Below are 13,050 nucleotides of genomic sequence, written 5' to 3' on the forward strand. Positions count from 1 at the left end.
ATGCAAATAATAAATTATATATATATATATATATATATATATATATATATATATATATATCTGTGTCTGCATATATGTGTCTGTGTATATGTATCTTAGGGATGTTGATTGCTTCCACATTGTACATTCCCTATGGTAACCAGACTGTACTGCATGATATGTTACTGATACCAGCCTGACATCATACAAGCGGGATGGAGTACTGTTAACATCTTGTGCCCATGTTGTGTCAGGTTCTGGGATTTACAACAGTTGGTATTGTATTGCAGGGCAGACATGTCTGACTTTGTGGGGGGGTATCTATATGTACAAGATCTATGTTGCTTGGGCACCCTCACCCCCATTAATGGTACATGTGATCATATATGTTTTTGTTATGTTCTTTTTTATCTCTATAGATATATGTCTGTATATACATATATAGATATATATTTATGCTTACTTATATATATATATATATATATATATATATATATATATATATAGATGTATGCATATAAATATATATATATATATATATATACACACACACACGCACACACACACACACACACATACATCTACATGTTTACATACATTTCCTGTAATGTTGAGTGACTGTGTTGGATGATATGTTTGTGAAAACATCAGGGTTATGTATATCCCACATGGCTTAGTGGTAAATTACTTTGGCTTAGTTGTGCAGGCTCCTGGGTTTGAGCCTTGCAGAGGTTGTTTATTTTGTTGCTGGGCAGAACAAGGGCCATTAGATACAGAGTGACTAAGGCACTTTTAAGCAGTTGTAAGTGAGTTTGCGCGGAGGTAAGCACTGCTAATTTCCAGTTAGCTTCTAAATTGCTTAACCTGTGTAGGTATTGCTTACCCTAATACAAACAGGCTTAAACCCACTTCGTGCTGCATAAAAGTGCTTGCTCCCGCTTACCCCCATGCTAATTTTTTTAAAAGAAAAGAAAAAAGGGTTGATAGGAAAGTGGTGAGAAAGGGGCACAAAAAGGGAAAAACAGTAGGGAAAACAGCTAGGGATGTGGAGGAAGGCTGTGTATATACATTGAATTCCGAGGTAGATTTGGACACTCAAACCCCTGAGAGAGGGGTGAGGACAACAATAATATGTTGTGATGCCAGTTAGACTAGATTACATGTGCTCAGTGGGCATGTGTACAAAATGGACAGCTATGTATGGGGTGAGATTTTTTGGGGGGGAACAGATTGCCTTTTTTTCAGGTGAGAGTGGGATGTTGGGAGGATAGTAGGTATATTTGGGGAGGTAAGTCGGGTAGTTTAACAGACAAGACAAACAAGACACATACAGGGGCGGTATATGCCACATGTGGGGGTCAACACCTTGATGGGGCGGGGTGTTGGGAATTCAGAAGCCCATGAGCCTCCTAGTGGAAACAGTGGGACTGAGGTCCCCACTCATGGGAGTCACAACTGCACTGGATCTATATTACTAGAATGAGCGCTTAAATGTTTTAATCTGTAAAGGTCAACCTTTACAGATCAAACACTTAGACGTTCGAAATAGTAAAAAAGTATATAAAAAAAATCAAACATGTAGAAAGGGTTTAGGCAGGGGGGCTTACACCCTCCACTACTTAAATATACCAACTCAGAGATCGCACTTCAGTGAACTACAGTGTGTAAATGGGAAATTTCCCATTCCCTACACTGTAGCGCGATCTTGGAGTTGGTATATTAAAGTGGGGGTGGGGGTGGGGGGTGCAGGGGGGCTTGCCCCCTGCTTAAACCATTTCGTTTTTTTTTCTATTGTGCATTTTTTTTTTTTTTGTAAAATTTCGATCGCTTAACTGTTCGATCTCTAAAGGTCGACCTTTAGAGATTCGAACATTTAAGTGGTTGAGCATCTAATATGGACCCACTGCACCTTCACAGCCTCTAAGGTGGCTGTGCTGAGGGCTGAGTCAGAGAGCCAGGCCAACCCTCTAGTCACAACATGCGGCCCTCAAGCTGGCGTGGCAAATTTCCAAACTGATGGTTGAGCTCACTTAGCACCATGACCCTGACCTGGTGACAGGTGACATGTTCCTGTCTGCGCCCACTCCCATGGGGGTGAGCCCCATCCCCTTAGGTGGTTCCACCAGAAGGTGGTGCAGGACCAAGAGATGAGGAGGCCCCAGACGTGCTGATGCCCGGTGCCATGGCCAGCTGAGGTGGGACACGTGGGTCCGCTGGGACCCGCATTCCCATAAGTGCTATGGTCTTTATGTTTTATCAACATATGTGGGTTAGTAATAGTCAACACATTCCAGGGTTAGGTATAATAGCATGCATAGATATTCCCATTAACCCAGACACCAGATATGGAACAGTTGCATAGCAAACAGAACACATGCATATATGGGACCACAGTGGTAATTACAACAGCATGCACGTACATTGATGGCACCATGCCATCAATGTTTGGGAATTTCAACATAGCACATGCATGGAAACAGATTTAAATAATTATCAAACAATAGGACATCTCTCACAACATTACAGTTAAGTCATCATGTACCAATTGAGTTGGGTATTTAGTTTATTGTTGCAGATTTTAGGGGGAAGATAGACGTCAATTAACAACTTGTATATTCCTGTAGTTTGCATTACTTTCCTAGTCAGAGCTGTTATCTGTACCTTACACGTATTAGTACACTACCCTATTGCCTTAGTTTGGACAGTGGTATGGCTATCGAAAACTATACACATGAACTGGTTTTACCTGCAGTATACACCTCTTACCTGGTATACCTGAGGAGGAATTGTTTGTTAACACTAACTAACTGTTTCTGCACATACTCGCAGATTCCAGGTTGATGTTATGCACATACCTGACCATCTCTTTTTGCACAGACTCTGGCCATGTCTTGACCACATGCAGGTGAACAGGGACATATGTAGACTATTGCCCTCTTAAACCTTTAGTGACTTACAACACTCTTACACAGGATTTCGTAGACAGTTATACTATATAGCACAGTGTGGGTGACAGTGATGAGTGATACCTTATTATTCAGACCAAATGCAACAATAACAATGCCATACAATACCAAAGTCAATAGTACCTGTATAGGGTATCAATCTTTTATTTCTAGGCACAGTGTTCGTATCTGATGGACCTGTGGGATCAATTTTTGTTAGCACTCCCTAAATGTTGTCACACAAAGTTCCAGAATCCACATTAGTATTATGCACATACATCTCACTCTGTTACTGTGCAAACGCTGGTCACAGCTTGACAACATGGGGGTGTAGATGGGACATACTTGGCTTATTACTCTCATAACTTTTTGGGGAGTTGCTAGTGTGACAGGTTTGTTCTTATAGATATGTGACAATCAGTTGTATTTCCTGTTTGCTGCCTGAACATCTGAGATCATCCCACTGATTTCTCAGGGGGACAGGGGGACAGGCACCAGATATGGGACAATATACTGGACATTCTGGACATGTCTGTACAGTGGTGAGGTATGATTCTGTATGCAGCCGACTTCCACTCCAGGGATTCAGACTATGGCTGTGTCTGCTAACACTAAAACACCATCCATCACAGTTGTGTGTGCTGTATAGATATTGCTGTATATCTCTTATCTGATTTCTGACTATAATTCTCCTGTGGTTTTACATTCTGACCTAGAATCACAACAGTCTTATACAGGATTTTCTAGACAGTTATATTATGTAGCACAGTGTGGGTGACAGTGATTAGTAAGATCAGTAAGAATTATGAAACCAGATAAGGGAGGGGGAATTTTTATATGGCATTTTAGCAGAAGGTTTATAATACTGTGCACAGCGATTTGCTTATTAGGATTTGATATGAGCAAGTTTACATCTTTGTTACATGGTAGTCTTGCCATTTCAGTCTTGTTCTTAAGGTTTTGACTTTTATTCCTATTGAGATCAGTTTTTAAACAATTTTTAAACAATTCTTAAACATTTTATAATATACTGTTTAAAATACTAATTTTTGAAAAGGTATTTAAACATTTATAAAGACATGTTTCATGCACACATTCATTCTTTTTGTAAAGAACTGTGTTGCCTTTAATGATTTACCCTTCATCACCGGTTGATTTATGTTTTAAAAAGAGAAAGGGACATGTATTTATATGATTTGTCACGCAAACTTGGGTAAATGCACTAGCACTTTAAAAACCCGATTGTGGGCTAATCAATTAATTAACAGAACCGTTTGTTTTTAAATCTAATTAATTTAGTTTAATTAAGTTAAGCTTTTACAATTGATATGAGTATTTAAACTGTGGCACATCATGCATATTCTTGTCTTGATAAAGCCTGATATTGATCAGGCGAAAGCGCTTGATTTTATTATTCTTGGAGTGTTTCGTTGTGTGAAATAAAGAAGAGGATTATTTGGCATCCGTTTTGGTCGTGGATTACTGCTTCTTGGTTTATTCTTCTTGTTTTGGCTTCTTTGAGTGTTTTTCTACCATGACCGAAAGGGGCAGCCAGTCCGATTTTGAAGTAACACCTAGTTTGCTTAAGGATGTGCCGGATGACAGACCTGTATCGCGAGAGGAATTCCGCCAGGTTCAGTCTTTGCTAACGCAGCTCCTCTCTTCTTTGAGGCAATCGGATGCTGGTGATATTCCTTGTAACCAGCAAGTTGGACTTGAAATAGGTAAAAACGCGAACAATGGCAATGGTAAAAAGCAGACAGTTTCGTCTGCTAACAAAACACAGTCGCACAAAGGGTGTAACGAAGGCTTAAACAACCGTCCCTCTACATCCGTTGGTAATGCGGAAAATTCTTCACCAACAACCTTTAATTTCAACGCGTGGACATCTAGGCAATTTGCCTTCAATGCAGGTACTGTTTTTCGTCAAGATATTGACAATGAGCCTGCGGTTGATAACTTTAAGCTATTTAGTGACAAATTGTACGCTTATAAATCCACGCAACTCGAAGTGGATTATTTAACTGAATGTGTAAGAGTGCAAAGGGTACCTAAAGGTTTAAGGTATACCAAGTTCCCTAATAACGCAACACCTGGATCGACTCTTTTTAATGACTTAACAGACTTGTTCAATAAAACTGGACTTGAAATGATTAAGTTAATGTTGAAAGATTATGAATCCAAGCTGGATGTGCTTTTAGTAGATTTAAATAAATTGAACAATGTGGTAGTGACTGACACGCATTTTGTTCAAGTTAAAAAAGACTACGACCAGGTTTTTCATGAGGTAGACCAGCACTGTATTAAAATAGTTAACCGGAAAGTGAGGAAGTTGGAGAGGGACCTTAACGAATACAAGAATGGTGTAGCGTACCAACCAGCCTACAAAAATAATTTTAAAACTAACAATAGATTTAGTAGAGTAGACAATACTGACAGTACTGATTCTCCAATTGAAGGTCCTCGTAGAAGCGAGAGGCTGGCTCAGAAATTTAATTCCAACAACAGAAATGAGCAGCAGGTTTTTCAATTTCCCCCGGGCAGGACCAACAAAAGGGGTCCGTTCTACCAGCAGAGAAGTTGGGTGAACCAACAGAGATAGTAGTGGAGGAAGGGGGGAATGCGAACAGCTCAGCTCTTTCCATAGAGACATTTAATACACATGTCTTGCCTTACTCCATCGTTTCTAGAGGTAACTTTAAGATCTTTAACTTCACAGACATCGATGTTGGGGACACACACTTTGAACTATTTACAAAAGGCTTCCATTTTGTCCCACTACGCCCTCTTAACATTACAAAATCTATTCTAGAGTTGAAACTATTTACAAGAAAGCTTAATTTGAACATTTTTTTCAAAGGGCAGAATTACTTGCAAGAGAGGTTTTCCAGAGCTAGTACATTTAACCCTCCACTACATGCTGTAGTCAAAACATTTGAGGATTTAGTGGAACAAGATATTAGGGACACCTTCAGGAGTAACAACTCAGAAGTTCTAAACCTATCCCCCGATTGTGCACAACTTATTAAAAAATTGAAAATTGATAAAATAAGGATCATGAAACCGGACAAAGGGGGAGGGATTGTTTTGATGTACAGTTGTGATTATGAAGCAGCAATGTTTAACATTTTGCAAGATTTAGATCAGTACTCTACTGCCTCGATTAATGAAGTTAACCTTGCATATTCTAAGATTAGGTACATGTTGTATGACAACCTGATGCAAGGAGCCATAAATGAAAAATTACACAACTTTCTACTGGTCAATAAACCTGTCACCCCCACCATTTTTGGTATACCTAAGGTGCATAAAGGGCTGGCCCCTTTAAAGTTTAGACCAATTGTGGCTGGGGGTGGGGGCATTACTGAGCCTCTTGGTAAATTTATAGACATCTCCCTGAAAAGTCTGGTCAAATCCTTAAAACACATATGTAAGGACTCTTAGGAGTTCTTAAAGAACATCAAAATGGAATTATACGACGCAACCAAATTACTTATCACCATCGACGTCATTGAACTTTTCCCAAGTATACCACACGTGGAAGGTTTGGAATTATTCAACGAATTTTTAGTTAATTCAGGTGAATTCACAGCAAATGTCATCAGGTTAATAGTTGAAAGCATGGATGTCATCTTGAACAACAATTATATATTTTTTAATGGTGAGTTGTTCAGACAAAAGAAAGGGGTGGCAATGGGTTTTTTAGCCGGCGTATGCTAACATTGTGTTGTTTATGTGGAATTCTGCATGGGCTAAGAACATAGCCCACTACCAGCGCTTTCTGGATGATATATGCCTTTTCTGGAACGGGTCGCTTTTGGAATTTCAAGAATTTTTTACACATATAAATTCCACAACGGACTATTTGAGATTCACATACATTAGTGAGAAGGAGATTAACTATTTAGACGTGACTCTCTTAAAAAATCCCGAAACTACGAGTTTTGAATCAACTGTTTTCAGGAAGCCTACGTTTTCCAATTCATTTCTGCACTTTGACAGTGGTCACCCCATAGCACAAAAAAAGGGCATTTTAAAAGGCCAATTAATTAGAGCAAGTAGGATGTGCAGTACGCTTGAACTTTTTAAAGAAGAAACTCAAATTTTGGAAAACATGTTCTTAGAAAGAAATTATCCTAAAAGGCTTTTTGAAAAAACACTTGATGAGGTTTGTAGGTTCAGAACCAATAAATTCATTCCACTTCTGGGTAAAGGTACCACAGACATCACAGGAGGCAATGCTGAGAATAACACAGATTCCCACAACACATTTGTTCATACCTTCAACAACGATTCCACAAAATTTAGGGACCTCATTTCAAAATACTGGCCTATTCTGAAAACAAATGAGGAGATCAAACAGTTCACAGCGACATATCCGGCATTTGTTAACAGCAGAAATGCTAACTTGAAGGATTTATTTGAAAGACATGAAGTTAAGGCCTCTCTGAGTAATAAGAAGGTAGGAACCTACAAATGTCGAACTTGCAAGCAATGTAACCACATTTACAATAATAGTAAATATTACATTAGCTCCAGAAATTTTAAGTTTTATCCTAAAGGGTATTACAACTGTGCCACCAAGGGAATAGTCTACCTAGGTTTTTGTGAGGCTTGCTCTGGGTTCTATGTGGGAAAGACAGAAAGGACTCTGCGAAAAAGGCGATGTTAGTGTTAAGAAAGAGAGTAATGCCTTTTACAAGCACTCGGTTGCATGTCCAAATATGACCTTGAAATTTATGATTCTAGAGCATGTACCCCAAAACCCAAGAGGAGGGGAATGGGAGGCCTCTTTAGAATATAAAGAGCTTTTATGGCAGATCAGATTAAATGCAACAAAACCCCCAGGTATGAATGAATCAACTAGTATTAAGAGTGTTTTAAAGATCAGATGAGCTAGGTTATAGGGCAGGCATTTACGGAGAAACATTCATGTTAGCATTTTTAGTACTTCAAAGAGAATTATTTAATTCATTTTAAGTTATTTAATCCACAAATTAATCTACAAAGGTTACCCAACTTAATCTAATGTATTTATTTATTTATTTAACCATTCCAAGTATTTTTGGTAACAGGACATTTTTATATGGCATTTTAGCAGAAGGTTTATAATACTGTGCACAGCGATTTGCTTATTAGGATTTGATATGAGCAAGTTTACATCTTTGTTACATGATAGTCTTGCCATTTCAGTCTTGTTCTTAAGGTTTTGACTTTTATTCCTATTGAGATCAGTTTTTAAACAATTTTTAAACAATTCTTAAACATTTTATAATATACTGTTTAAAATACTAATTTTTGAAAAGGTATTTAAACATTTATAAAGACATGTTTCATGCACACATTCATTCTTTTTGTAAAGAACTGTGTTGCCTTTAATGATTTACCCTTCATCACCGGTTGATTTATGTTTTAAAAAGAGAAAGGGACATGTATTTATATGATTTGTCAAACTTGGGTAAATGCACTAGCACTTTAAAAACCGATTGTGGGCTAATCAATTAATTAACAGAACCGTTTGTTTTTAAATCTAATTAATTTAGTTTAATTAAGTTAAGCTTTTACAATTGATATGAGTATTTAAACTGTGGCACATCATGCATATTCTTGTCTTGATAAAGCCTGATATTGATCGATTTTATTATTCTTGGGAAATAAAGAAGAGGATTATTTGGCATCCGTTTTGGTCGTGGATTACTGCTTCTTGCATTATGGATAAAATAACTTATGAGGGGAAAATGAATTCTATTTTGAAAGATGAAAATAGATACGTAGTGGTTTCCAGGAATGAAGTGCAGGTAGCATATAAGCAAATTGACCTTTTATTACAAGATCTTGTGGTTGAAAAGTTAATAGACAACAAGACCTTACAATTTTTAGAGGTTAAAAAGCCTAGGATAGCCACTACGTTTGGAATCCCCAAAATTCATAAGAATTGGTTGCCCCCCCCCCCTCAGACCCATTGTTTCAGCCGAGGGTTCAAAAACTGAACCTTTGGCAAAGTATATAGATTTGAAAACCAAACACATTTGGACTAACAATGGGGTCATTTTGAAAGATTCTTGGGATTTTTTAAGGGACCTTAGTCCAGGTTTGTATAGGGAGGATCTCATCTTCATTACTATTGATATAATTGACCTCTTTACCAGTATACCATATAAAGAGGGGATGGAGATGTTTGAAGAGAGCATTTTTCTTGATCAAAAGATGACGCAAGAAGAGAAAATAGTCACTGCTGCACTTATGGACACTGTATTAAAATATAATTTTTTGATTTTTGGTGGGGAATACTATCAGCAGAAAATGGGGGTGTCCATGGGTGCAGCATGCGCACCTACATATGCTAATATAGTACTCTCCAAATGGGAAGAGAATTTTATTTTAAATTCCAGGTTTCAAGAACACTGGTCTCTATATCATAGGTTCCTAGATTATATAGTTATGTTTTGGACTGGTGGGCAAGATAAATTCTTGGAATTTTTTGAATACATCAATTCAACTACTAGTTTTTTGAGATTCACATACACAATAGGTTTGGACACTTTGAAATATCTGGATGTTGAAGTATATAAAAAAAACTATAAGTTTGAAAGTAGAGTTCATAGGAAAGAAACCTATTGTAACTCCTTTTTACATTTTGATAGTGCTCACCCCTTACACTGCAAGAAAAATATAGTTAAGGGGCAGTTTGTAAGGGGTTCGAGAATGACTAGTAGTGAAAAAGATTTTGGGAATGAGTGTAACAACTTAGAAAAAATGTTTATAGAAAGGGGTTATCCTAGGGAATTTGTAAAGAATATAAGAAAGGAAGTTGATAGAGGTAGATTCAAGCCTATAATAGGAACAGGGCATAGCTCTGGCATGAACGAAGTGAGTAAGAAAGGAATTAATAATGAAGAGGGGTTTCAAAAAAGTTTAGTGGTAGAATTCAACTCCACAAATTATAAGATGAAGGAAATATTGTCCAAGGAATGGGACAAATTTTCAGCACTTACTGACATGGAGGAAGTTGCCAAAATTAGACCAAAGGTAATATATAAAAATGCTCAAAGTATAAAAAATATGGTGGAGAGAACAAGAAATGAGAATAACATAGTGAGCAATAGAAGGTTGGGGACTTTCAAATGTGGTAGGTGCCAGCAATGCCCTTACGTTATTAATAAAGGTGAGGTGTATGTGGAAAGTAGAAAAAGAATAATAAAAAGTAAAGATGTTTATAATTGTAATTCCAATAGAGTGGTTTACCTGGTAATTTGTCAGAAATGTCAGTCTTTTTATGTGGGAAAGACTGAGAGAGGCTTGAAAAAGAGAATTTACGAGCATATGTATGGTGTGGCAAAAGCAAAGGAAACTAATGCACTCTACAAGCATACCAAGAATTGTAATGGATATAGTTTCCATTTTTTTGTATTAGAACAAATTAAATTAGATTGTAGAGGGGGTCCATGGGAGGATGTTTTAGAAAGTAGGGAGTTGTGGTGGCAAGTCAGTTTAGAAGCAGGAAAGAAACCAGGTATGAATGATTTTCTTTCCATAACATCATTATTAAAACTCAGAGCTAATAAAATTTGATGTAGTATTAATTCTGTACACTAGAGGGTGTTGGATAACTATTTTTACCTATTGTTGCTGGTTACAAACATGAACGTAAAATAATTATGGTTTAGGAAATAATTTTAATATAACAACATGAATCATAAGTAAAATACTCATTTTGGAACGAGTTGTAATTAATTCTTAACAAAATATTAATGAGTTATATGGTTTTAACAAAATTCATTAGCATACATGAATATTAATGAATTTATCAGTTATGTGGTTTGTGCAATTTAAATTGACAAGTGTGTTTTTATTGGTCTATAGATTTTAAATTAAATTATTTAAGCATTAATTGGGTAGGAAGCATTCATCTGATGATGTCCTATTTTATCAGGACGAAAACGCGATTTTGTATGTGGAATTGAAAAGCGTTAATGGTGTATTGAGGTCTTTGCTAATAAACTGAGTGGAACTGCAACTGTAACTGGGTTTCTTGTCTTGGCTATAGGCATTCATTTTGGAATCTTATAGATGTGTGACAATCAGTTGTATGTCCTGTTTGCTGCCTAAACATCTGAGATCATCCCACTGATTTCCCAGGGGGACAGGGTGACAGGCAGCAGATATGGGTCAATATACTGGACATTCTGGACATGTCTGTACAGTGGTGGGGTATGATTCTGTATGCAGCCAACTTCCACTCCAGGGATTCAGACTATGGCTGTGTCTGCTAACACTAAAACACCATCCGTCACAGTTGTGTGTGCTATATAGATATTGCTGTATATCTCTTATCTGATTTCTGACTATAATTCTCCTGTGGTTTTACATTCTGACCTAGAATCACAACAGTCTTATACAGGATTTTCTAGACAGTTATATTATGTAGCACAGTGTGGGTGACAGTGATTAGTAATATGTTATTATTCAGAGCAACTGCAACAATAGCAATGCCATACAATACCAAAGTAAATAGTACCAGTACAGGGTATCAATCTTTTATTTCTGTGCACATTGTTTGTATCTGATGGACCTGTGGGAGTAATGTTTGTTACTGGACATTCTGGACATATCTGTATAGTTGTGGGATATGACTCTGTATGAAGACTACTACCACTCCCAGGATTCGAACCATGGCTGTGTGTGCTAAAAATACAACAGTTCACTTCTCAGTTGCATGTGCTATTCAGATATTGTTGCCTGTCTTTTCACTGTTTTCTGTCTACGTCTCTCTCAGTTGTACAAAATGACCTCTGGGGATTACACCAGTCATATACAGACATTCCTACACATTTTATTTATGTTGCACAGTGTGGGTAACAGTGCTTAATACAACAGTAGTATTAAGTAATTGCAAATCTACATTACCATATGATACCAGAGTAAACACATGCAGTACAGCAGTAAGACCTTCATTGTCAGGCTATTATGTGTTTATTTACATTACAACCTATATGAGACTCTTCCTGCCATATTCTCTGGTTTATGTAGTACTTGCCTTAAACAATACAGGTTTTATACAGGCAATTAACTTACTAATACTTTTACATTTATTTCCTATGACAGTACATGCAAGATTATTACTAACATGCCTCGTGTAGCAACCTCTCCAAGCAACATTCATGGGCCTCCTGGTTCGCAACCCACTCAATTGCCACTGTGAAGGACATAAGAGGAATATTTAGCCATACCTATCCATAATATACATGAGCTGTCAATTATTAAACAGGTAGTGGAGTGATACTTACACACAGCTGGGACCTCCCCTATCCTCTTAGCCTCTTGGATCCACTGATCCTACAGATCCCCATTTCACCACCTAAGGTCAGCATAGTGATTCCTGACCTTTTCACCAGTTTGGAGTATGCAGTGGTACTGGTGAGGTCATGGGCGAGATGGTCCCAGGCTAACACTACATTGGGAACAATGGTACTGGCCCTGCAGCAGTCTCTGCTCATGGTCTTTGACAAGGAGTCCTGCCATGACTCTGGACTCCTGGATGCCCCAGTGCTGTGCCCGAAAGTGCACACCCTCTCCCATTCCAGACATGGTGCCTGCAAGGGGAAGCTACCACCAGTTATGAGACGTATTACTGCCTGTTGGGTTTAAATAGGGCTGATTTCCTGCACTTTGCCATGATTGGATGGTTTTGAAAAGGCTAAGCTATGGGCAAACCTGATTACCTAAGATTGGCATTGTTTAAAGGGGTATAGCAATGTGCAAATTGAGTTAGCTGGTCTACACATTGCTTAGACCTACTAAGCTGGCCTGTGCAATGCTTAGCATTACTTAATATTTAATTTGCATTATATTTGCTTTTTGGCAATGCTTTATTATTCATTACATGTTATATATGTGTCTGGCATCCATGATTCATGTGTACGTACATTGTATGGGGTCCTTGTGTTTATTAGGGGACTTCGACACTTTATTACAATTACAGCTCACATCCGGGCTTACTGCAGTATTCCAGTTCACATATTTATGTTATGTAGTAGGTTATAGAACATAAGACTGTATATACATTCCTTTCATATGTTCAGTTTTATTTTACTATAGTGAGGATTTGTTTGGTGATACCTAAATC

The sequence above is a fragment of the Protopterus annectens genome, chromosome 8.part0, assembly GCF_019279795.1.
Source record: "Protopterus annectens isolate FY-2018-M chromosome 8.part0, PAN1.0, whole genome shotgun sequence".
NCBI lineage: Eukaryota > Metazoa > Chordata > Ceratodontiformes > Protopteridae > Protopterus > Protopterus annectens.